The 22235-nt window shown below is 41.6% G+C and overlaps 1 long non-coding RNA gene and 1 pseudogene across 3 annotated transcripts in view; one reads left to right on the forward strand and one right to left on the reverse strand.

Moving 5' to 3' along the window:
- The window catches only part of LOC309377832, a 53712-nt gene that overhangs the window by 24778 nt on the left and 6699 nt on the right, over window positions 1-22235 (reverse strand). The window contains exon 1 of one of the 2 annotated variants that reach the window (XR_014171706.1): window positions 20431-20806. The exons of the other annotated variant lie outside the window; for it this stretch is intronic. This is a non-coding gene — a long non-coding RNA (uncharacterized lncRNA). Of the gene's footprint in view, window positions 1-20430; window positions 20807-22235 lie in introns of those variants that run through there. 2 annotated transcript variants of the gene reach the window in all.
- On the forward strand, window positions 615-1834 carry LOC309377237 (1-acylglycerol-3-phosphate O-acyltransferase ABHD5 pseudogene; annotated as a pseudogene). Its single transcript has one exon. The product of its transcript is annotated as a 1-acylglycerol-3-phosphate O-acyltransferase ABHD5 pseudogene (transcript).

Raw genomic sequence — 22235 nt, forward strand, 5'->3', positions numbered from 1 at the left:
TGGAGGTACCATTTAATATTCACATATGTGTGCAAGTACAATTTGATTCATAATGGCTTTAAGATGGCACTACCTCTTCATGCAAGGTTGTACATTGAAAAAATGAACAATTTGAGATGCTCTTGGTAAAAGTGCCTCTTGAAATCATTATTGCAGAAATTTGTTTCATGTGATTCTTCTTCAAAAGTTCAACTTTATCATGGGAAAAACCAAAACGCTCATTGTACAAGGTGAATTTTCCCCTTGAATCCATCCTCACGGTTATTTCATGTGACTAATAAGCGAAACAATGCTTGTATGGTGTGATCAGACTTTTTAACTGTTTGGCTTAAATGCAGTTGAAGTACCACGTTTAATGGCAAAATTTGGTTGCAAATTTTAAAATAATAGAACTATTTTGCTGCATTGGTTTTGGTAGACTCTTTGAAATAAAAACTTTTTTTAAAGTGTCCAACATTGTGTAGGGTGCAATGATATCTGTTATATTCTATATGCTGTTGGGTGGGTCCCATGATGGCTGGCGGGGGTGCTGCTGCCATGGTCGCTCTGTCACTCAGCTCCCAGCTGCTGCCCCTGGAATGGCTCCCAGATGCTGACACTGCCTCTGCACTGCCATGGCCAAGGATGAGAGTGAGAGCCTGGAGTCTCCCAGCAAAGGGTTAGGATGGCTAGCCAGTTGGCTGCCTGCTTGGTGTCACTGGTTATGTCTTAAGGATGCTGAAGAGCAAATACTGAAATGTATCACAAGTACATACAGTAAACAATATGTCTTCCTACCCAATGAAAATAAAATATGGATACTAATGTTCTCTCACAGCCTCTTGCAGAAAACTCCACTTGTTCTTCTCCATGGATTTGGAGGAGGTGTTGGACTTTGGGCACTGAACTGTGGAGATCATTGCGAAAACTGGACTGTGTATGCATTTGATCTCTTGGGATTTGGATGCAGTAGTAGGTCACACTTTGACACAGATGCAGAAGTAGCAGAAAATCAATTTGTAGAAGAATGGAGGGGGGAAATGGGATTGGACAGAATGATTTTACTTGGACACAACCTGAGTGGATTCCTGGCAGCTGCTTACTCACAGTAAAACATCTTATATTAGTGGAGCCACGGGGTTTCCTGGAGAGGCCTTCCTGTGCTGAACATGAGAGGCACATTCCAGTCTGGATCAAAGCATTTGGAGCAGTTTTGGGTCCATTTAATCCATTGTCTGGTCTCAGAATAGTGGGGCCCTTTGGACTGAGCTTTGTATAGTGCATTAAGCCTGACTTCAAGAGAAAGTACATGTCCATGTTTGATGATGACACAGTCACTGAATATATCTAACACTGTAATGAGCAATAATTAAGTTTTGAAATGGCTTTCCAAAACATGGCAGTTATATATGGATGGGCAAAAAGGCCAGTTCTGCAGCAGATTGCCCATATGCACCAATGCATTCCTATCACTGTGATTTACAGAGCATGATCATGCACATATGACAATTCTGGGACCACCATCCAGCCTCTGTGACCAAATTCATATGTGAAAACAATAGCTATCCTTGGTGCAGGTTATTATGTGTATGCTAATCAACCTTCAACCAGACTTCAACCAGAAAATAAAAGAGATCTGCAGTTCTGTGGACTGACACGAGTTCTGTTCTTTGGAAAAACCAGTCACAAATGCAATTCAAAGCGATACTTTGCTGTATATGATAAAAAAATAAGGGAAACAGAAGTTTAACAAGCCAGCACAAATTTGTTTGCACCACTTATTTCAAAATGTTTGCACACTTTGAACCTTGCAATGTCTTTTTCTGGAATTTTTCAGGGATGGGGAGAAAAAACTTCGTACATTTTAGCTGGATGCTGTTCTTTATATATTTAGATATATATTTAGATAAGGTGTTTGTCTCTCTCTATACTATATTAAACACAACATTTAAAAATGGATTTTAAAATTTTGTTTTGAAGAATGTAGAGCTTTTAAAATTGTGCTCTACACACACAGCAAGTTTCAACATTCTTAATAAAATACATTATACAGTATATTATATCTAGCTGTCTGTCTCTGTGTTAGTTGTTAAATATATTACCGTACATAGAATAGCCAAAGCAGCACCTTTTAGAGAACTACTTCTCCATTGTCATAAATATATGCAAATTATGCAGACCTGTTCTTCAGGCAGAATATAAAATTATTTTTTATCAGACAACTAATTGTGTGGAATTTCGGTCTAAAGTGAGATGCACAAAGGTTTTTCATAAATCTTTTTCAATTTGTCAAAAGCACCTCCAGTGGAGATAGTGAAAGTGTGTGCCCATTAAGTTTGTGTGGGTTGTATAAGGAAATGTTTGGTCTTTTTCATCTACAGCAAATTTGATTAGGTTGGTGGAATCGTTAATATTTGGGGGAGTAATTCCTTTGTTGTCAGTTTCCGGAGAGAGTTGTGAGAAAAGGAGATAAATAATGGCAGCTTGGTACATAAGGTTGCTAGTGACTTTCCATGGGAAACATCTTGCATTCATTGACTTTGATTATGGGTATCTTGTCTGGTGGCAGCATCATTAACCACTTGTCAGTTTCCACCATTGCAAATCCCATTAACTAAAGATACTGTCTCCTAGGCTTGAGTTGGGAGGGGGATATGATACTCCTACTAAAAACAGCACCTCCTTTCTTCCCTAGCATCATGTAATGCCCTTTATGGTGTGGCCATGTTTTCAGTCAACATTATGTAGTCTTTTGGTCACCACAACTTGGAAATGAAAGATGTGTAATAATTAAGAGGTTGGAGGAGCATCTAGCCAACAAGCAAAAGCTAGGAAACATACATAAATTTCGTAAACCTCTCCTTTCTAGTTGTCTTTTTCTATAAACAAAAAGTTTATATGTTTGCAAAATTTATGTATGATGGGAAAAGAGAACTCTCTCTCCCCATAATACTAGAACTGAATTTCAGACAACAGAAAGTATATGCGGTATCCATCGAAGTAGTACTGTGAGTGCAAGGATTTCCATTTGCACAGTGGAACTTCCTTCTCCTCTCCCCATGCACCTTACATCCTCCTCACATCTGCTCTGGGTGGTTGGGGGGGACCCCATAGAGCAGATCTGGGGCATAGGTGCAATGAAGAGCGAGCGGGGAAGTTGTGTTGCACAGCTTGAAATCATTGTGTTTATGGAACTACTTTGTTGGATTCCAACCTATGTCTTCATAAAATGCATAATTCAATGAAATTTGCTACCAAAATGTGCTTGCCAGAGTGGCACCCACAGGTGCCAATGTGCTTGCTGCTACCTCCTACGGCACCCAAATATCTCTTCCTGACTAGCCTGCTTTAAGTTGGTTCATTTGGACCAGTATAAAATCCTAAATAAGACGCCTTATTAAACTTGGCTGCATCATCATTAAGACCAGTGTTGATGTATCCATAACCATTCATCATATTTTATTGTGGGAAATATTCATAACCTGTTCTAAGTATTTGCCATCAGTTCCAATTGTTATTCAGGTTTGCCAGTTCTCGTTCTGTGAAATATTGTGCACTAAATGTCACTCTATGCAAATATTCTATTGTTAGTCCTCTCAGACTCTCTCTAAATCCATTAATTATCTTTCAGCTCTCAGAAAATGGAGATTGTGAAAGGCTTTACATTACCTGTTCCAGGATGATACAAAGCACTTGTGATAAATGAATAGACATTGTGTGGGATCTTAGAGGTGAGGGAGATATGTTCAATTTACCTTTCTCAAGAACACAGAACTGTTTTCCATTTGATAAACAGACTTTAAAAGTTTGTTGTCTAATGAGGGGAGAGCAAAAGCCAAAGCTGCCGTTTCTCAATTCATCATCTACTGCTTTAAATTAAAGTAATCAGTCTGTTTGAGTGCAAATTTTTGGGCTAACTAAATTCTGAAACATTTGCACAGTGATTTACTTCCTTGTGTGATTCACTGTAGTTCAAGGTACTTCTTGCCTTTTTGCTGAATTTCTTCATGGGCACATGCCATAAAAGGTAAAGGTAAAGGGACCCCTGACCATTAGGTGCAGTCGTGACCGACTCTGGGGTTGCAGCGCTCCTCTCACTTTATTGGCTGAGGGAGCCGGCGTACAGCTTCCGGGTCATGTGGCCAGCATGACTAAGCCGCTTCTGGCGAACCAGAGCAGCGCACGGAAACACCGTTTACCTTCCCGCTGGAGTGGTACCTATTTATCTACTTGCACTTTGACAATCTTTCGAACTGCTAGGTTGGCAGGAGCAGGGACTGAACAATGGGAGCTCACCCCATCGCGGGGATTCGAACCGCTAACCTTCTGATCGGCAAGTCCTAGGCTCTGTGGTTTAACCCACGGCGCCACGCAGTAATTTCTAATCTACTGGGTGGAATATCTCCTTCCCAAGAACTGCATTCCTGTGGGGAGCAAGACTTTTTTTCAGCCAGAGCTCAGCTCCAGCACCTGTCAGGTGGGCACCATTGTCGTTCTAAGAGAACAAGGGAGAAGTTCATGATGAATTCCAGCACCTCTTTTTCTAGAAAAATAGCACTGATGGGGGCAATGAGTTTTGGGGGCACATCAGTCTGCAACCCCCATGCGTCCTCACCCACATAAGAACACTCTCTAGTCTCATAGCTATCCATGGAGCTGCAGGTTAATTCTGTGTCCAGGGCAGCTGTCTACCAGCTCCATTTGGTATTCAGGCTGAGACCCTACTTGCCCACATACTGTCTGGCCAGAGTGGTGCATGCTCTGGTTATATCCTGCTTGGACTACTGCAATGTGCTCTACATGAGGCTACCTTTGAAGGTGACCCGGAAACTACAACTAATCCAGAATACAGCAACAAGACTGGTGACAGGGAGTGGTCTCCAAGACCATATAATACCAGTCCTGAAAGACCTACATTGTCTCCCAGGATGTTTGCTGGAACAGTTCAAAGTGTTGGTGCTGATCTTTAAAGCCTCAAATGGCTGGGCCCAGTATACCTGAAGGAGTGTCTCTACCCCCATCGTTCAGCCCGGACACTGAGATCCAGCACCGAGGGCCTTCTGGCAGTTCCCACCTGAGAGAAGTGAGGTTACAGGAAACCAGGCAGAGGGCCTTCTTGGTAGCGGCGCCTGCCCTGGGGAATGCCCTCCCATCAGATGTCAAGGAAGTAAACAACTAGCTGACTTTTAAAAGACATCTGAAGGCAGCCCTGTTTAGGGAAGTTTTTAAAGTTTGATTCTATTTTTCATATTTTGTTGGGAGCCACCCAGAGTGGCTGGGGAAACCCAGCCAGATGGGCAGGGTATAAATAATAAATTATTATTATTAGTCTGTCTCCATTCATTTTCTTTCTCACTCACTGTCACTTTCATGCAGCCTAGGGTGGCTCTCGCCTTCAGCCCTTCCCTTCCGCTCCAAATTGCAGGTGCAGGTGGCCTGAACCCGATCAGGACCCTGGTGTGGGGGCAGAGAAGCTTTAATTCTTTGCCTTTGTCAGATGAACAATTTTCTGCCCCGTGCTGCGCAAGTCCCATTGATCAGTTGATTGTTGGGACTTGCAAAGTGCTGTGAAGGAGGCTGTGCAGGTGGGGCTTTCAAACACCCTTTTGGCCCATCAACATCTTTACCTGCTTCATACCTGATATCAGTTATAGGGCAATTGGCTGTGGCTTCACCAAAATGACCTCATGGGCCAAATGGGGAGGTCTGATGGATCTAATTAGGCACACAGGCTGCTGGTTCTAAACCTTGACCCACAAAATTTACATGCTTAAATGCTAGAAATGAGATGTATTCCAAACATTGTCAGTTTTGTTAAGCTATTAAGTATTTATGATATACATTAGCACTTGATTATGTCTGAGTGTCTAAGTGTTAATGCTTATATAATTAACATTGGCTGGGTCTGTATCAGGCAGCGCTGAGGAGCTCGTACTAATGACTCGCTGATTATGGGATGGTATTTATATTGAAATGTACTGTGTCAAGAATTCCTGGCCTTTAGAGAGGGGATGGTAAAATGTTGATATACTCCATTTTCCATCCGTCCCAGCCAGTATAGGATGATGGGACTTTGTAGTCTAACAACATCTGAAGGACACCAGCTGACCAACCCTTCGTTTAAGCCTTATCCATTCATTGAATATCTTATTTATTTCACTGGCACTACTCTGGAGTTTTTTCTCTTTCTCATAAGAAAAGTTTGGCATGTGGGAAGAAAATATTGGATAACAGGAAATTTGTTCTTTAGTTATAATTGGAATTCTAATTAGACAGTACAGAGTGGAATAAGGATTGGGGCATGCAATGTAAGATTTGTATGCCCAAATCATGTGTTTTTCATATCATTTTCCTACTGGTATTAGTGGGATTTGCAGTGCACAATCCTAAACCAAGCATATTAATTCAAAAAGAAAATCATTCAGATTTAAATGGATTTTGTTCCGTATTAATTATGTATTTGATTGCTGCCTTAAACACAACTGTGCATTTGTCCTTTGGATTAAAATAGGACTGGTAGATTTGTTTTTCTCTTTCTCTTTATACTGCCTTTTTCCCCATCATCTAAAAAACCCCCACATTTCTCTCCTCACAATGTTAACTTTACTTTGAGGAAGCAGAAGGGACATAACTCTATTAGTTTACACAGTATTATTCCCTTTATGCCTCTGGACCATCTTAGATTGCGTTATAAGTGACATTGATTTATTGATTGTGGACTACATGTGCTGGGTTTTCCCTCCAGAATAACTGACCTATGTGCTCTACCCAACCTAGCTCTCTAGGGACACTTTGCTTTCATTCATATTCTGCAAGGAAATACCATGGGTTGTTTCCGTCTCTTTCAAGTGAGAACATGTCGAACATTATCGCTTTATGATCCCATAAGTTCTTCCTCATTTTCAGATGTGCTTTCTTTCTAAAGCTTTCAAACATAGCACAAATAGAACAGACAGGACCCCCTGCCTGCCTTTAGGAGGTGATAACATTTTTATAGCTATTGCGCTCGGAAGCTATCAGATCTCCACACTATTAAAAAAAATGTTTTGTCATTGAGAGCAAATAATGAGCTTGGGCTGAGAAGTTTGTTTTTTAGTTTAATATAACATCTATGGATTTTCTTCTTGTCTAGTAGGGGTATTATCCTTTATCTTAGTTTTTCCACTGTGCTACAGAATTAGGTAGACAGTTTAAGGTATCTTCCCTGCCAACCTTTGTTTGGAAGCCACATTCTTCCTCCCAGTTTCTTCAAGGAGTAATGGCATATGTAAAAATAATAATGAGTATAAAGTGTTGTGTTATCACTATTTTGGTAGCGTTCTATTCTTCAAGCATTTATGCATTATGCATCTCTTGATAAGAGAAGGTTATCCATTTTGCATTAACATAAGCTGCCACAGAATTCTGATTTTTATCGGTAGCAAAATGTCAAATATTAAAATTTTACCAGAAATCAAGACTAGGTCAGTGCTTGTTACAGCTCATTGTGTTTTCTTTTAATCTAACACCCCCTGTTTTTTGCCTTGATAAACAAGAAAATGGATGTACCTTTCTTACAAGCTGACAGGTTTGCTTGTTTATTTTTTAAACAAATGATTATTTCTTTGTAGCGAGACTCCAAAACGTGGACCTTGGCTTTCTTGAAGTTTCCATCTCCTTTTGTCTCAACAACCCCATTTGTTTCTTTTCCTTTGAAATATTCCAAATTTTATTTCTTGAAGTACGCCATGCTTGCTGCTGCCACACTAATTATGCCATCTTCTGATTTATATAGAAGTAGGCTCTACCTAGAATCATAGTCATAGAGTTGGAAGAGACCACAAGGGCCATCGAGTCCAACCCCCTGCCAAGCAGGAAACACCATCAGAGCACTCCTGACATATGGTTGTCAAGCCTAGGGATGCGGGTGGCGCTGTGGGTTAAACCACTGAGCCTAGGGCTTGCCGATCAGAAGGTCAGCGGTTTGAATCCCCGCGACGGGGTGAGCACCCATTGTTTGATCCCAGCTCCTGCCCACCTAGCAGACAAGTAGATAAATAGGTACCACTAGGACAGGAAGGTAAATGGCATTTCCGTGCACTGCTCTGGTTTGCCAGAAGCAGCTTAGTCATGCTGGCCACATGACCCGAAAGCTGTCTGTAGACAAACGCTGGCTCCCTTGGCCTATAGAGCAAGATGAGCGTGCAACCCCAGAGTCGTCTGTGACTGGACCTAACGGTCAGGGGTACCTTTACCTTTACCTTTAGGCTCTCCCTACACATGCTACCTCCCAAACTGCAGATGCATGAAACTTTCAATCCCCCCCCCCCTACAAGGGTATCTGCACCTCACTGAACACTTGCTCCACACTGGGGACAATTTTGAGGTCTATCCAACTTTTGGCATTATTGTTCTCCTATCAGAGCATGGGTTGGATATGATGCACAGTGAGCCCACCACTTATGCAACAATTCGGTTCTAGGGATCCATGCACAAGGGCATACTTGCTTAAGGCCAGGAACTCCGAAACTGCCCCCATCCCATGACTAGCCCCACCTGTCTGTAGCAGACTCTGCCCTCTGCTTCACTTACTGGACTCTGGGAAAGTCATGTGAGGGCCTTGGAGTACATCCTTTCCAAAGGCTGGTAAGCAAGGCAGAGGGCTCAAAAAGCTATTTCCATGGCGGACAACCTGGTGGCGAGCTAAAAAGGGTAAATAGGACTTTAGAAAAAAGCTTTATTCAAAAGTAAAGGCAATGCCTTCCTTACCAGCCTCTGGGAAGGAGGTGTGAAAGCTTTGTGAGCTTTCCAGAGCTGGGTAAGTCAGACAGAGGCCTTAAAAAGCTCTTTCTGTGGCTCTTTCCATTCACCCACCAGACCATATTGGGTGAATCTTAATTTGCAGTCACAGCTTAAAGTTTCAATCACTTGATGCCATATGACATCATGTCACATAACATCAGGTGATTGACAGGTAGACAACCCCACCAGCCTAACCAAGCGACCTTCAGAGGGTTGGCCACTTCGGGTCTAGGTAGTTGTGAATTATGGGGTAGCGGCGGCTGCTGGCCGTGTGAAAAGTATGTAATTGGGATTTTGGCACATGACTACTGTTGCCCAATAGCCAAAGAAGTGCTGCACCGAGACAGGAACACAATCTGTGGTTCTGACCTAGTAAGTGATTACTGCTCCTCTGTAGAGGTTGCCAACAGGTGTTCTGGCAAATCTAGATAGCGAAACTGCATATTGCACTGCAGCCAGGATGAAAGAGCGATTGCTATTGTGCCTAGGATACAGGTGTGGCATATTAGATTCCTCTACAAAATGGGATCTATAATCTGCCTTAAGTAGCAGTGTAAAAGCAATACTCTAAGCAGTATAATAAGAATCTGCCTTGTACAGGATGTTAAGTATGTGTACTTCTTTTTGCTATTGTGAAAAAGCTCCCATTATATTCATGTCACATTTAAGGTTAGCACATTTATGTATCCATTTCAATCTTAGAACATGAAGTCAATACACTTGATTCAACTTCATTACGCTGAAGTTCGTCTCTCTCTCTCTCTCTCTCTTCTCTCCCCCCCCCCCCAATTTTGCTGACACCCTTACAGGATTGCATGCCATTAGTGCCTCAAGCTATTTTATTATAAGATTTGCCAATAAACAACCTATTTTTTAAATTGAATTTCCTTTCCAGACATTGGATTCTGGTGTGAGAATTGTTCTAATGCTGCTTCTTTATTTAGTAAGAAAGAAATACAGTTTGTGGAAGGACTGGTAAAGATTGTATTGGAAGTGCATGCCTGACTAATGAAAGATAATAAAATGCCACACCTCAAGCCTATATTCTTCTTAATAAAATAAAATAAAATAAAATAAACCAGATAAGTTTGTCTCAGGCCAAGCTTCCAGCATTTTTTTTTAATACTGTTACTGTTGACAATCTATGGAATATTGTACCGCACCAGGGGTTTTATCATCCACAGCTCTGCAGTACTAAGTTTCCTTTGAAGGGCATGTGGGGGAGGATGAGAACATCTGTTCAGATAACGGTTTTGTCCCTCTTTTACCCTTTTGATTCAATAGGGTCAAAAGGTCTTCCTCTGCCAGTCTGTTCCTGAGAGGGCAGGGCTCCTCCTTCTCATGGAGAAGCACACAAGTTTGGCCCTGTCTGCAGACGCCAGGAGATAGATGGCAAAAGGCCTGCAGGAGACTTGGAAAACAGAAATTCATGCTAAATAATTCCATTTTGTCATACTTGGGAGATGGGTAGTCTTTACTTGAGTGTTTCCTCCCATTGTTCCCAGAGAGGCTGGGGAAACCGAGCCAGATGTGTGGAGTATAAATAATAAATAAAAAATCATCATCATCATCTTCTTCTTCTTCTTCTGGCTGGCGCTTGTCAGCACATTATTCTGTGCTGATGTGTTTATATTTCAGACACGGCCATGCACCGTGTCCATGATGAGGCGTGTCTTCTTGTAGAATAACTTGTATGTAGCGATTTCAAATAACTTACATGTAGCAATGGATTATCTAATAGTGAACCACTTGCCTGAAGTTGCCTGTTTTTTTTTTGTTTTTTTGCAATCATAAATGATCCTTCAAGGCTCACACTGTCAGAGGTTATGCAGCTGTCCAGAATAAGGACTTTTTCTATATGGTGACAATTCCCCAGAGAGGCATCAAATAATACAGGGGGTGACCATTTCGTGCAGAGGTTCCATTCCTGGCCCCTCTCATACATCAGCAGAGTGCACATAAGCCCGTCCCACCCTGCCCCTCATTCTGTCCTCTTCTGGGTCCAAAAGGACCCACACAATGGTGGTCACACATCAGTTGGACATGTACAAAATGCCTGTACCCTAGTCTAGCGTTTCAGACAGCAGGGTCAATATGGTTCAATTTTTAGCCTGGGTTTTTAATAAGCAATAATTTGGATGGTTTTAACTGCTTTGAATGTTTTATTGTATTCATTCATTCATTCATTCATTCATTCATTCGTAATGATACAGCTGTGTTTTAATGTTATTTTACCTGGCTCTTATTTATTCTTGGAAACAGTAATTTTGGCTTCAAAAGTTGGATAAAGATCTCAATAATAATTGAAGATCCATTGCTAACGTTTGTGATTTTCCTCCCAGTTATTGAAATGCTACTTCTAGGTAGTGCTTTTCTCTCCCAGAGAGTACTTAAGGGTGCACAGTTCCAGCACCTCTATTGTTGTTAAAAAGTGTGGGACTTACTTTAACAACTTCATGGTGAGTAACTGCACATCTTTTTTGTTGTAAGCATCACACTTTTTAACTGTAACAACTTCATGGTGAGTACTGGCACCTATTTTTCTAGAGAAAAAAGCACTGCTTCTTAGAATAGTAGGAGTTATGAAATGCAGAAAATGATTATACTTATTGCTATACTTTGCCTCTTGTTGCTTAAAGTTTGCAAGTTTTCAGTCACAAAGGACCATTCATATGAAGAGGATCAAAGGTCATTGAAATGAAATTCTGGTTTACATAAACTTATTTACAGCTCGGAGGGACGCTGGTGGTGCTGTGGTCTAAACCACTGAGCCTAGGGCTTGCCAATCAGAAGGTCAGCGGTTCAAATCCCCATGATGGGGTGAGCTCCCGTTGCTCGGTCCCAGCTCCTGCCAACCTAGCAGTTCGAAAGCACGTCAAAGTGCAAGTAGGTAAATAGGTACTGCTCCGGCGGGAACATAAACGGCGTTTCCATGAGCTGCTCTGGTTTCTCCAGAAGCGGCTTAGTCATGCTGGCCACATGACCCAGAAAAACTGTCTGTCGACAAACGTCGGTTCCCTTGGCCAGTAAAGCGAGATGAGCTCCGCAACCCCAGAGTCGTTCGCGACTGGACTTAACTGTCAGGGGTCCTTTACCTTTTTTTATTTACAGCTCAGTCTGATGTGCTGAGGTTTAGAGCTACGGTCTGTTGGTATATGTATTTTAGAATTTATACTTTCTGTGAGCTGGAGAGGTGTGCCGACAGCTAGAATGTTTTAACTTGGAACTGGGACAGGATGGCTTTGAGTACTGACCTTCAGTTCTCATATAAACAGAATCTAAGTGAAATAATGTGTTTGTCCTAGGATGCAGTCTTTGTATAAATGTTGGTGTTTGTACATTTATTAAGTTTAAAACTCTTCCTGCCATCTGGACACTGTCTTCTAGCAATTGGTTGTGATCAGATGATAAACTGATTTATTATGATGAGGAAGAAGTGAGAAAACAAACAAAGCAGAAGATGGGATGATAAAGGAGACAGACCAAAAATATATATATTGTAATGATTTTTTTCTTGTAACTATGTCTGCTGTTTCAGGCTGAGGCTAATCCTGTTTATTTTGTTCAATATATGGCTTTTAAAATAAAGGGAGCAGTACATACCAGTATCATGTAAATTGTAACATGGCTAAATATAGGCATGGTACATAGGCATAATGAAGAATGGGATCAATGTAATGGCTAAGGCTTAACCGAACAAAATTGTGCTGTTAACGACAAGGTGACATTTGTGAGGTGCTGTACATCAGGTTGATAGTTTTGTGGCCTGAAAGATCGTCAAGTTCTGCATTCTCCTCCAGCTTCCCCTGGGAAAGACTGTAGTTACGATAATTAAAATCTATACATTTAATGGCCTGTGCATTATGTGAAGCTGTGGGTGATTGGATCTAAAAATGTTTCACAGCCTTAGGAAAATCCAATATGCTATATAATCTTTAACTGACATTGATGTTGATTTTGTGATCCCGACGCAACTCAGCCATTACTAGCTTTTTAATACATAACGGTACATCAGCCATTGTGAAAAGGAAAAGCAAAAAAAATAAATAAATGATATGGCTCTAAAGAGTTGCCTGGGACAAATAGATGGAAGCTATTTAAAGTAAGTTAATGATGCAGCTTAGCATTTAGAAAGTTAGAGTGGGAGTGTGAATCATTGTCAGAAGAATTGCTAATCACTGTTATTTAAAGTCATGGTGCACCTTGAGCTTCATTAAATATAAAGTGTTGGTAACGTTTGGAGCTATTATACCTGACAATCGTGGGTGGATGTCTTTTCTCTCTCCCCTGTCCCCAATCCTGCAGTCTTTTTTTGTTGTAAAGCAGGAAGACTGTCAGCATATGAGCATCCCTCAGTCTAGGAAACAAATATTGTCCTCCCTAAGGCTACCAGCATGAGTTTGACCAAACTGCGGGAGGCAGTGGAAGACAGGAGTGCCTAGCGTGCTCTGATCCATGGGGTCACAAAGAGTCGGACACGACTAAACGACTAAACAACAAAAAAGGCATCCTGGCAGCAAATATTTATCCCAGCTTGCATTGGGCTCCATGGGAAAGCAAAGTGATGTAGAGAATAGAGAAGACTGTCCCTTTCCTGTTCAAACTGAGTGACTAACTTGGAGTACCTAGGACCCAGTTTGTGTTGCTTAAGACAGGGTGAGAGGTAATTGTTTCTTGTCCGATTAGCCTGCACAGCTGGGAAGACATATGGTAAAATTGCCCTGCCTTCAGAATAGAGAATAAGGAGGCTCACGTCACTCTTGGAGATGCGGGAAGAGAGAGAGAAAAATAAGGATGACTAAACTTGTCCAGTAGCTACTGCATACGGCTCATAATTAATCAAGCTCTCCTGTGTCCTTTAGGGGTTTTCTTGCATATCCCTGCAGATTTTTCATTGATTGGTTCTATAGCATAAAATATGGGATGCTGAGTGGTCTAAAATTGCAGACTCAAGCCTAAGCCAACCCTTATGCCACCATGTGTTCCCCTTAAAATGCAAATGAGGTAGTGGGTTTTGCTCCCCGTCAGTCACATAGAGTTCTGCTACTCAGAGTAGAATCACAGTTTTGTAGGAATCTCAGCTAAAGCATTCATGACAGATGGCCATCCAATCTCTACTTAAAAACCTTCAAGGAAGTAGAATCTACAACCTCCTAAGGAAGACCTTTCCACTGCCAAAGTTTCTCAGCAGAAACTTTGCTGTTGCCAGTGATAAACCCCACCCTGAGAAAGTGTTGAAAATATTTTCCTTTTCCTGGATAAATCAAGTGAAATAGCCTTCTAGTTTCCCCCTACAAACAGGGTGGAGAATTTAAAGAGGCTATATACAGTATATCTAGCTCTAGAAAACACAGTTTTCCTAGCAGCTCACAAAATACTCATTAGTTTAGATTAATTTTTAAATCACTGTATACATGTAGACTCTTGCGTGCTGTGGATTTTCCAGTAAAAATATAGTTTTTGTTTTTCTAACCAGACCCTTCAACCTCTTCTGCAACATTAGATGTTTTCTAATGTCTCATACTACCAATGTGCCAAGAGATAATGTGGAAAGATGGCTGAGAACTGCAGATTTCTTTTTCAAAAATATATATATCCTCCACCTGTGTTAAGCTTTGCCCTATTTTTTCTTAAGTAGGTTTATTTCTGTTTATTTCCAAAGGCAGAATTGCTGAGGTGTGGAGCTTGTACCATTTTATTAATGTTTTTCCCCTCTCTCACTAGATTTTCAAAATGCTCTAGGACTACTTGATATGCATCCTGCCTCTATAATAAAGCCACATCACCTAGTTTATTTTAAAATCTACAAGAAAATCAGTTGACTCATTTCTCCCCTACTTGAATGTCATTCATTTTTTAATTTACATATGTGTTAAATTAAATTTTCTGTTGAGCTTGGCTGAGTGCTATGCTTAAAACAAAGTGTTTGGCATGTGTCACAAATTACTTTTATTATGCACATACACCTCTGTGTTACAGGTTTAGTCTGTTGGTTTCTGCTTTCTTCTCTGTGCAGCGAAGTGCTTGTCACGAGACAGGTTGTTTACATTCCACAGAGTCTGTACTGTTGGTTTTCCCACGGGAACGGGAGACTGGATGTGACGTACACTGGTTTCCTGTTTTTCACTGTTCTTTGCAGTTTCAGTTTGTGATTCTCTCCGTGCTTTTGAGGAGAGATGACGCTTTCTCTGCTCCGGCAGAGGGAAGATGTTTTTCTGTAACTTACCAGCTTTGAACTGTAAATAAAGTAGTATAGAGCATGTTGGCTCATACTTTTCATCATTCCGCTGTGCACTGGACACTGCTTATCCCCAACATTTGGTTTCGGGCCCAGAAAAACGCAGTGTTTTGAGAATGGGCTCCAGAAGTCGGGCTCCTGGCAAAGGAACAAAGGAGCAAGGAGACAAAGTGCCGGCAAAGCATCGGAACAGCGGCAGAGAGACGGAACGCACGGTATCTGCTCTGCGCGTCAAGATGATTGATGAAGGTATGTGCTACTGCTCCGGGCAGCCTGCCAGCTTCTAATTAATGGCTTTATGGCTGGACTTTGAACTTTTAATAGCCGGTTTTTGCCGTGGCACAGGCAAAAGGCTAAAAGGGGAACAATTTCCTATGCTGGGGAAATCGAAAGTAACTTTTACAAATGCTGTTGTTTCAAAGCAGCTGCAGACATGACGCAGCAAAAATTAAAGGGCAACATAGAGAAAGCACTTGGGGACTTTCGCTATTGAACTTGCCTTTGGGAATGCAGTTTGAAGCAGCTGCAGATAAGCAAAGAGGCTCAGGCTCACAAGCAGAGGCTGTTTTGATTTGCCTTTGGATTAAAGCAGCATAGATGACGCAAGAGGCATGTGCCAAAGTCATGATGGCTAGCTGCAGAAGGCTGGATGTAGCAAGTGGGGAATTTGATACCACTGATCAGCCAAATGCTCAACTCACAGTAGCCTGTGATACTGCCATGATTCAGAATGAAGCAGATCGGCGGGGTGCTAGCTGCATCAACAAGGGGGAGACTTCACAGTCGTCATCCCATAGTGCAGTGGAACCACCAGATGGCGCCAAAGCTTTGAAGGCAGTGAAATGCTACTCGTGTGGACGTCTAGGCCATATGAAGAGGGAATGCAAATATCCCAGGGCCAAGACAGAGCAGCGCAGTGGAAGCTCATCGCGTGGAAAAGGCCAGAGCAAAGGCAAAGGTCCGGTGTCCAGGACAACGCAGCACAAGGCAATGGTCTCACGCTTTGCTCCAAAGGTTGCAGAGGTTGCAGAGGTTGCAGAGGTCCAGAAGACGTCTAGATCTTTCTTCGTTGTTGATTCAGCGGCGACGCATCACATGTGCAACGATAAGCGACTGTTCGTGTCTTTTACACCGCAGGAAGGTGCAATTCACCAGGCGGATGACCACACAATCCCCAGTAAAGGCTACGGAACTGTTGTTCTTCACAGTTTGGACTTATCGATACAGGATGTTCTTTATGTGCCGGACGCGAAACATAATCTGCTCAGCGTTGGACAGCTGATTGAGAAGAAGATTGACGTTTCCTTTAAAAACAATAGGTGCATCATCACCAAGAAAAATGATTATCAATTGTATGCTGAATTTGTTGATCGTTTGTTTCTTTTGTATTATGATGATGTTGTGCAGGATGACACTTGTTGCATTGCAGGTTCTAACAAAAGTTTGCATGCAGAATGTATTCACGATTTTCATCGAAAATTTGGTCATTTGCATTTTGAGGCAGTATCTAAAATGCCTGCCTTGGTTGAAGGTATGACTATTAAACCCTGCAGGTACCACATGAAGTGCAAGGCATGCGCAGCAAACAAGGTGAAAATGGCTGCGAAAGGTAAGGTGTCAAGTAGGCAAGCTACAGAACCATACCAAATTATTCATGCTGATTTGGTTGGACCACTAGCGCCCTCTTTGGGTGGGAATAGGTACTTCATGGTTCTTATTGATGCATTTTCCAGGTATATTTTTGTGTACAATCTCAAGCAGAAATCAGAGGCTTTTCCTAGGTTCAAGGAATTCTGTGCTTGGTTGGGAAATGTGCATGGTAAGAGGATAAAGATTCTTTTCACTGACCGGGGGGGGGGGGAATTCACTTCTCAGCAGTTTGAAGCTTTTCTGGCTGAGAAAGGAATTCAACACGATTTGTCTAGTCCTCGCTCGCCATGGCAGAATGGACTTGCGGAGCGAGCAAATCAAACATTGCTTCAAGGGTTAAAAACCTTGCTGCATGATGCAAATCTTCCAGAGAGTTATTGGGCCGAAGCTCTCTCATGTTTCACTTACAGTTATAATCGCAGGTTGTCTTCAGCGATTGGTTGTACCCCCTATGAGAAGATGTTTGGCAAGAAGCCATACATCAAACACATGAAAATTTTTGGTTCGGACATGTGGGTTCACTCACCACAAAACTCCAAGTTAGACAAGCGTGGATTGCATGGTATCTTTCTAGGTTATCAGAAAGGGTCTTACAGAATAATGATGACTGACTCTAAGGAAATTAAGCTCACAAGAAGTGTTGAGTACAATGCCAAGTGGGGGGAGAATGTGGGAATTTTCCAATGTTATCCTGAAGACAGTGATGAGACTGAGGATAGTCAAAAGCAACCACAACAACCCACACCCACTGATGAAGGTTCTGATTCTGAGTCTGAAACTGAATCGGGTGATTCAGAGGATTTCAAGAGTGCGAAAGCCTCTATGCGACCCTCTGAAAGCTCTGATCAAGAATTGGAGGAACCATTGTTCACAATAGGTCACTTTTCTCCTAAGAAGGAAGAGGAGAGTGTTGAAGACTTAAGGCTAATTCGCAGGTCACAAAGAGCCACAAAAGGCAGACCTCCAAAGAGATTTGCTGATGAGTTTGCTAAGATTGCAGTAACAGCTGTTAAAAGCTCCAAGAAGGTTTTTGAACCTTCAAGTTTCCAAGAAATCCAGGATTTGGATTCAAAGGAAGCTGAGCCATGGTTAAATGCCATGAAGGCTGAGCTTGATTCCTTGGAAAGGAACAAAACATGGGAACTTGTTCCAGTAGTTCCAGGAATGAAATTGCTTGGAAGCAAATGGGTCTTCAAAGCGAAGACTGATCAAAATGGCAAGATAGTCAGACACAAAGCCAGATTGGTAGCCAGAGGATTTGCTCAGGTACCAGGTGAAGACTATCACGAGACCTACTCACCCACAGTGAGGTATGAGAGCATTAGACTTATGCTCAAGCTAGCTGCAGAGGAAAATCTACACATTAGTCACCATGATGTAAATACAGCTTTTCTGTACGGATCTCTAGATGAATCCCTTTATATGCTTCCACCTGATGGCGTACAGGTAAAACAGGGATTTGTTTGTGCTCTGAAAAAGTCAATTTATGGTCTCAAACAAAGTGCACGGTGTTGGCACACAAAACTTACTGAAGTATTGTTTTCTCTAGGTTTTCAGCAAGGGAAAGCTGATCCATGTGTATTTGTCAAAGAGGAGGGGCAAAAGAAACTGTATTGTTTGTTTTATGTTGATGATCTTTTATTCTTTTGGAAAGATGTCACAATGTACAATAACGCCCTAGCTCAACTGAAAGAGCACTTTGACATGAAAGATCTTGGTGAGGTAAACAACTACCTATCTCTGGAAATAGAGAGAGATCAAGATGATAACATTCTAGTACACCAGTCACGGAAAATTGCTGATGTGTTAAGCAAACTAAACCTGATGGATGCTAACCCTGTGGATACACCGATGATAACAGGTTATCAGGTAGATGACACTGAAGAAGCATTTTCTGACACTACACTGTACAGAAGTGTGCTAGGCAAGCTAAACTTCATTGCCAGATGTTCAAGACCAGACATTGCTGTTAGCTGTAATTTGCTAAGCAGACAAGTCAACAATCCTACTGTTAAGGATTGGAAAGCTCTGAAACGCATAGCGCGGTATTTGAAAGGCACTATGCATTACAGACTGAGATTTAACAATCAGAAGTCTGGTGGTCTTGAGATATTTGCAGATGCAAGTTTTGGAAGTGACACTACAGACAGGAAAAGTACGTCTGGAGTTTGCTATAAGTACAATCAGGGTCTATTTGATTGGTCATGCAAGAAGCAAACAACAGTTAGCTTAAGTACTTGTGAAGCTGAACTGAATGCACTGTCTTATTCACTTAAGGATTGTGAATGGTTGTTACAATTGTGCAAAGACATGAAAATTCCTGTCAAATGTCCAATCCAGGTTTACCAGGACAACAAAGCATGTTTGGCTTTGCTAAATTCTGAAGGTTGTAAGCAAAGCACGAAGCACTTGCAATTGAAGGTGCAACATGCTAGGGAACATATTCAGAAGGGACTCGTAACGGTGTCCTATATGCCAGGTAATGAAATTCCTGCTGATGTATTGTCCAAGATTGTATCAAGGGATCAACACTGTACCTATGTGCAGAAGTTGGGTTTGTACTGATATTGTACGAACACGCTGCCCAGAGATGTTCACAGAAAGGGGGAGGATGTTGGTTTCTGCTTTCTTCTCTGTGCAGCGAAGTGCTTGTCACGAGACAGGTTGTTTACATTCCACAGAGTCTGTACTGTTGGTTTTCCCACGGGAACGGGAGACTGGATGTGACGTACACTGGTTTCCTGTTTTTCACTGTTCTTTGCAGTTTCAGTTTGTGATTCTCTCCGTGCTTTTGAGGAGAGATGACGCTTTCTCTGCTCCGGCAGAGGGAAGATGTTTTTCTGTAACTTACCAGCTTTGAACTGTAAATAAAGTAGTATAGAGCATGTTGGCTCATACTTTTCATCATTCCGCTGTGCACTGGACACTGCTTATCCCCAACATAGTCTTCAAAATAAAAGTAGAAAGAATGCAATTTATTGATTGATTGCTTTTCTAGTGCATTCATCATGATTCACACAATCCCAGAGTGTAGAACACTAAAGTCCATACATAGATACATTCATACATAATTTGTACGCTGGCTTTACACAGTTAAAACCATGTTGAAGGCAGCTTTCAACATGAAAAAAATATTTAATTACAAACATTATAAAAGTTATAAACAATAAAAACATCAAAAAGTACACAACCAAATTGAAACAATTTTCACATAAAGCATGATATCTAAAATAAAGCTACAAAAATATTAATATCAATAACAGCAACAACTTCCATCTAACAAAACCCCCTTAAAAATACCCCCATTTCTGCATCTGGAGTCAATGAGGGTCTGCCCTCTGAGGCAGGTGGAAAAGGCCTGCAAGGCAAGGAGCAGTTCTTCCAGGAGTCACAGCCAATATGGTCCCTGGCCTCTTCATCCTACAGAAAAACAACATTTCATTTAAATGCAACATATTAAAACAAATATACTAATAGCTGAACAAGTGCGAGTTTTACTTATAAGCTAAACAAGCTATGGCTTATGGTCCCACTCTTTTGGAAGCCCCCCAAAAAATTAAAGGGGAAGAAAACCTGGATGTACATTTTCAAAACATAAGATAAAAAACAAATAAAATAAAACCTACATACAGCAATAGTGTTTTGTGTTGTGTAGGTTCCTATGATGTAAGTAATGGGCCCCACCTGCTATATAAAGGGCCCCATCAAACCTAAATCCGACCCTGAGCTGAACCACACCAGCCACTTTAGTAAGATGCTTGGGTAAATTGCCACATTTTTACCTGGCATCGAAACTTCATTAGAGTCGCAGCTGAGAAAGGAGGGCATTCCAGAGTTGTGGGGCCACATACTGTATCTCAGAGACCTGTGGCATGAGAAGCACACCCCACTACGACCTCAAAATCCAGGCAGCTGTAAAAGGGAGCAGGTGATCTTTCAGATACCTGAGTCCCGAGCCATCGAGGGCTGTAGTCAAAACAAGCACTTTAAATCCAGCTTGGCAGCCTGGCAGCAGTCAGTGCTGAGCTTTCTGCACCAGTGTTATATGTTAGCGGTAAGCTGCCCCTGCAAGCAGTCTTGCTGCAGCATTCTGCTCTAACTGCAGGAAAGATAATTTTGCAGGCCTGCTTAGATCTAGTTGAGGCCAAGACAGAAGCACTATCATTGGATCAAAGCAAAGCCAATCCAGGGCAGAGACTCTGGCCTCTTGCTTCTATTATTTTGACTTAGCTTCACATTTGTTTCTCAGCCTTCCTCTAATGAGCTTGGGCTGGCAATTACTGGCCCAAGGTCACCACCAGTTCTCCATGGCTGCATTTCGATTCCAGTATGCATCATACAATTTCTTGTTAATATTATTGATGGAGTGGGTGGTCCTAATTTGCCTCATCCTTAAAATGACAATAGCTTTCCTCTACTGCTGCCATTCACTATGCCAAAACTCCTGATTAAGTTATCAGACAATTCTGTGTAGAGCAAGTTAGTATCATGTTTATTTTCATTTTCTGTACAGCTATATTGAAACTATATTAAATATCCCCAGGATTTTGACAAGAGAGCTTATATAATTTCTAATATATACTTTTGTTAGGGTAGAAGGGGGTAAGGGTGAAGCATATCCAAGCAATATGTTTCTTGGAATAGGCTTGAGAGAGTGTAGCCCAACCTTTGCCATCCAGGTGCCGTCTAGAGGTTTTGAGCTACAACCCCCAATAGCCCTAGCCAGCATTGGGGCTGGTGTAGTCTCACAAATGTACCATGCAATCCCACCCAGTACAACCCTGGTTCCAAGAATGTAGAAGATCTTGATTGTGTTTGATTAAGTATTCTCAGCAACTCCTGGTTGTATAATTCAATTTTGGTGCTCATTATTTCACGTAAATTTAAGTTCTTTCACTCTGTAGAGATCTGCACCAATTTGACAGCTTCCAAAAGTATAAAATCAATCGTACATATTTAAATTATGATGTCAGCTCTTCAACAAGAATAAACTTTTGCAGTTCATAATTTGCTTTCAATCTTTACAGCTTCAAAGAATGTATTAGCGAGTGCAATTCAGGAACTGGAGGCCCTGCCCTTTAGCTTTTTTCTACTATAACATATTAACTACTGGAACTTTGGGCACTATGTATAACAGAGTGTATTCTGGCAAAGTTCCTGCTAAACAGGATCAACAGTAGGCACCAGAAAGAGCACCAAAAGGGCAAGAAGCATTGTCGATTCATTCCAGTGATTGTAGACTTTTAGTTACACAAACAAGGAACTGGTGTTTGTGGCAGCCTAGCACTCCAAAAAACATGATGGAAACCCTACGATCGCCTCACCTTCTAGATATGATTCCTTTTATTTTCAAGTGTGGGTGCCGATGCATATGTAACCAAAACATCACTATCAGTGCACAATAGATGAGTTATCAGCTGCCCCAGACATGTTTTGTAGAAATACCTCCCAAAATGGGAGGGGATCAAAGGAGGGACACCCTCCTGAAAAAAGGACTGAGCATGCACAGTGGCAAAGAAATACGGACTGATTGATGAATGGGTGGGACAGAAAACTGGGTGGGAGATTGCATGGAACAGAATGCAGT

This window comes from Podarcis melisellensis (genome assembly GCF_964234715.1).
Source record: "Podarcis melisellensis genome assembly, chromosome: 9".
Classification (NCBI taxonomy): domain Eukaryota; kingdom Metazoa; phylum Chordata; class Lepidosauria; order Squamata; family Lacertidae; genus Podarcis; species Podarcis melisellensis.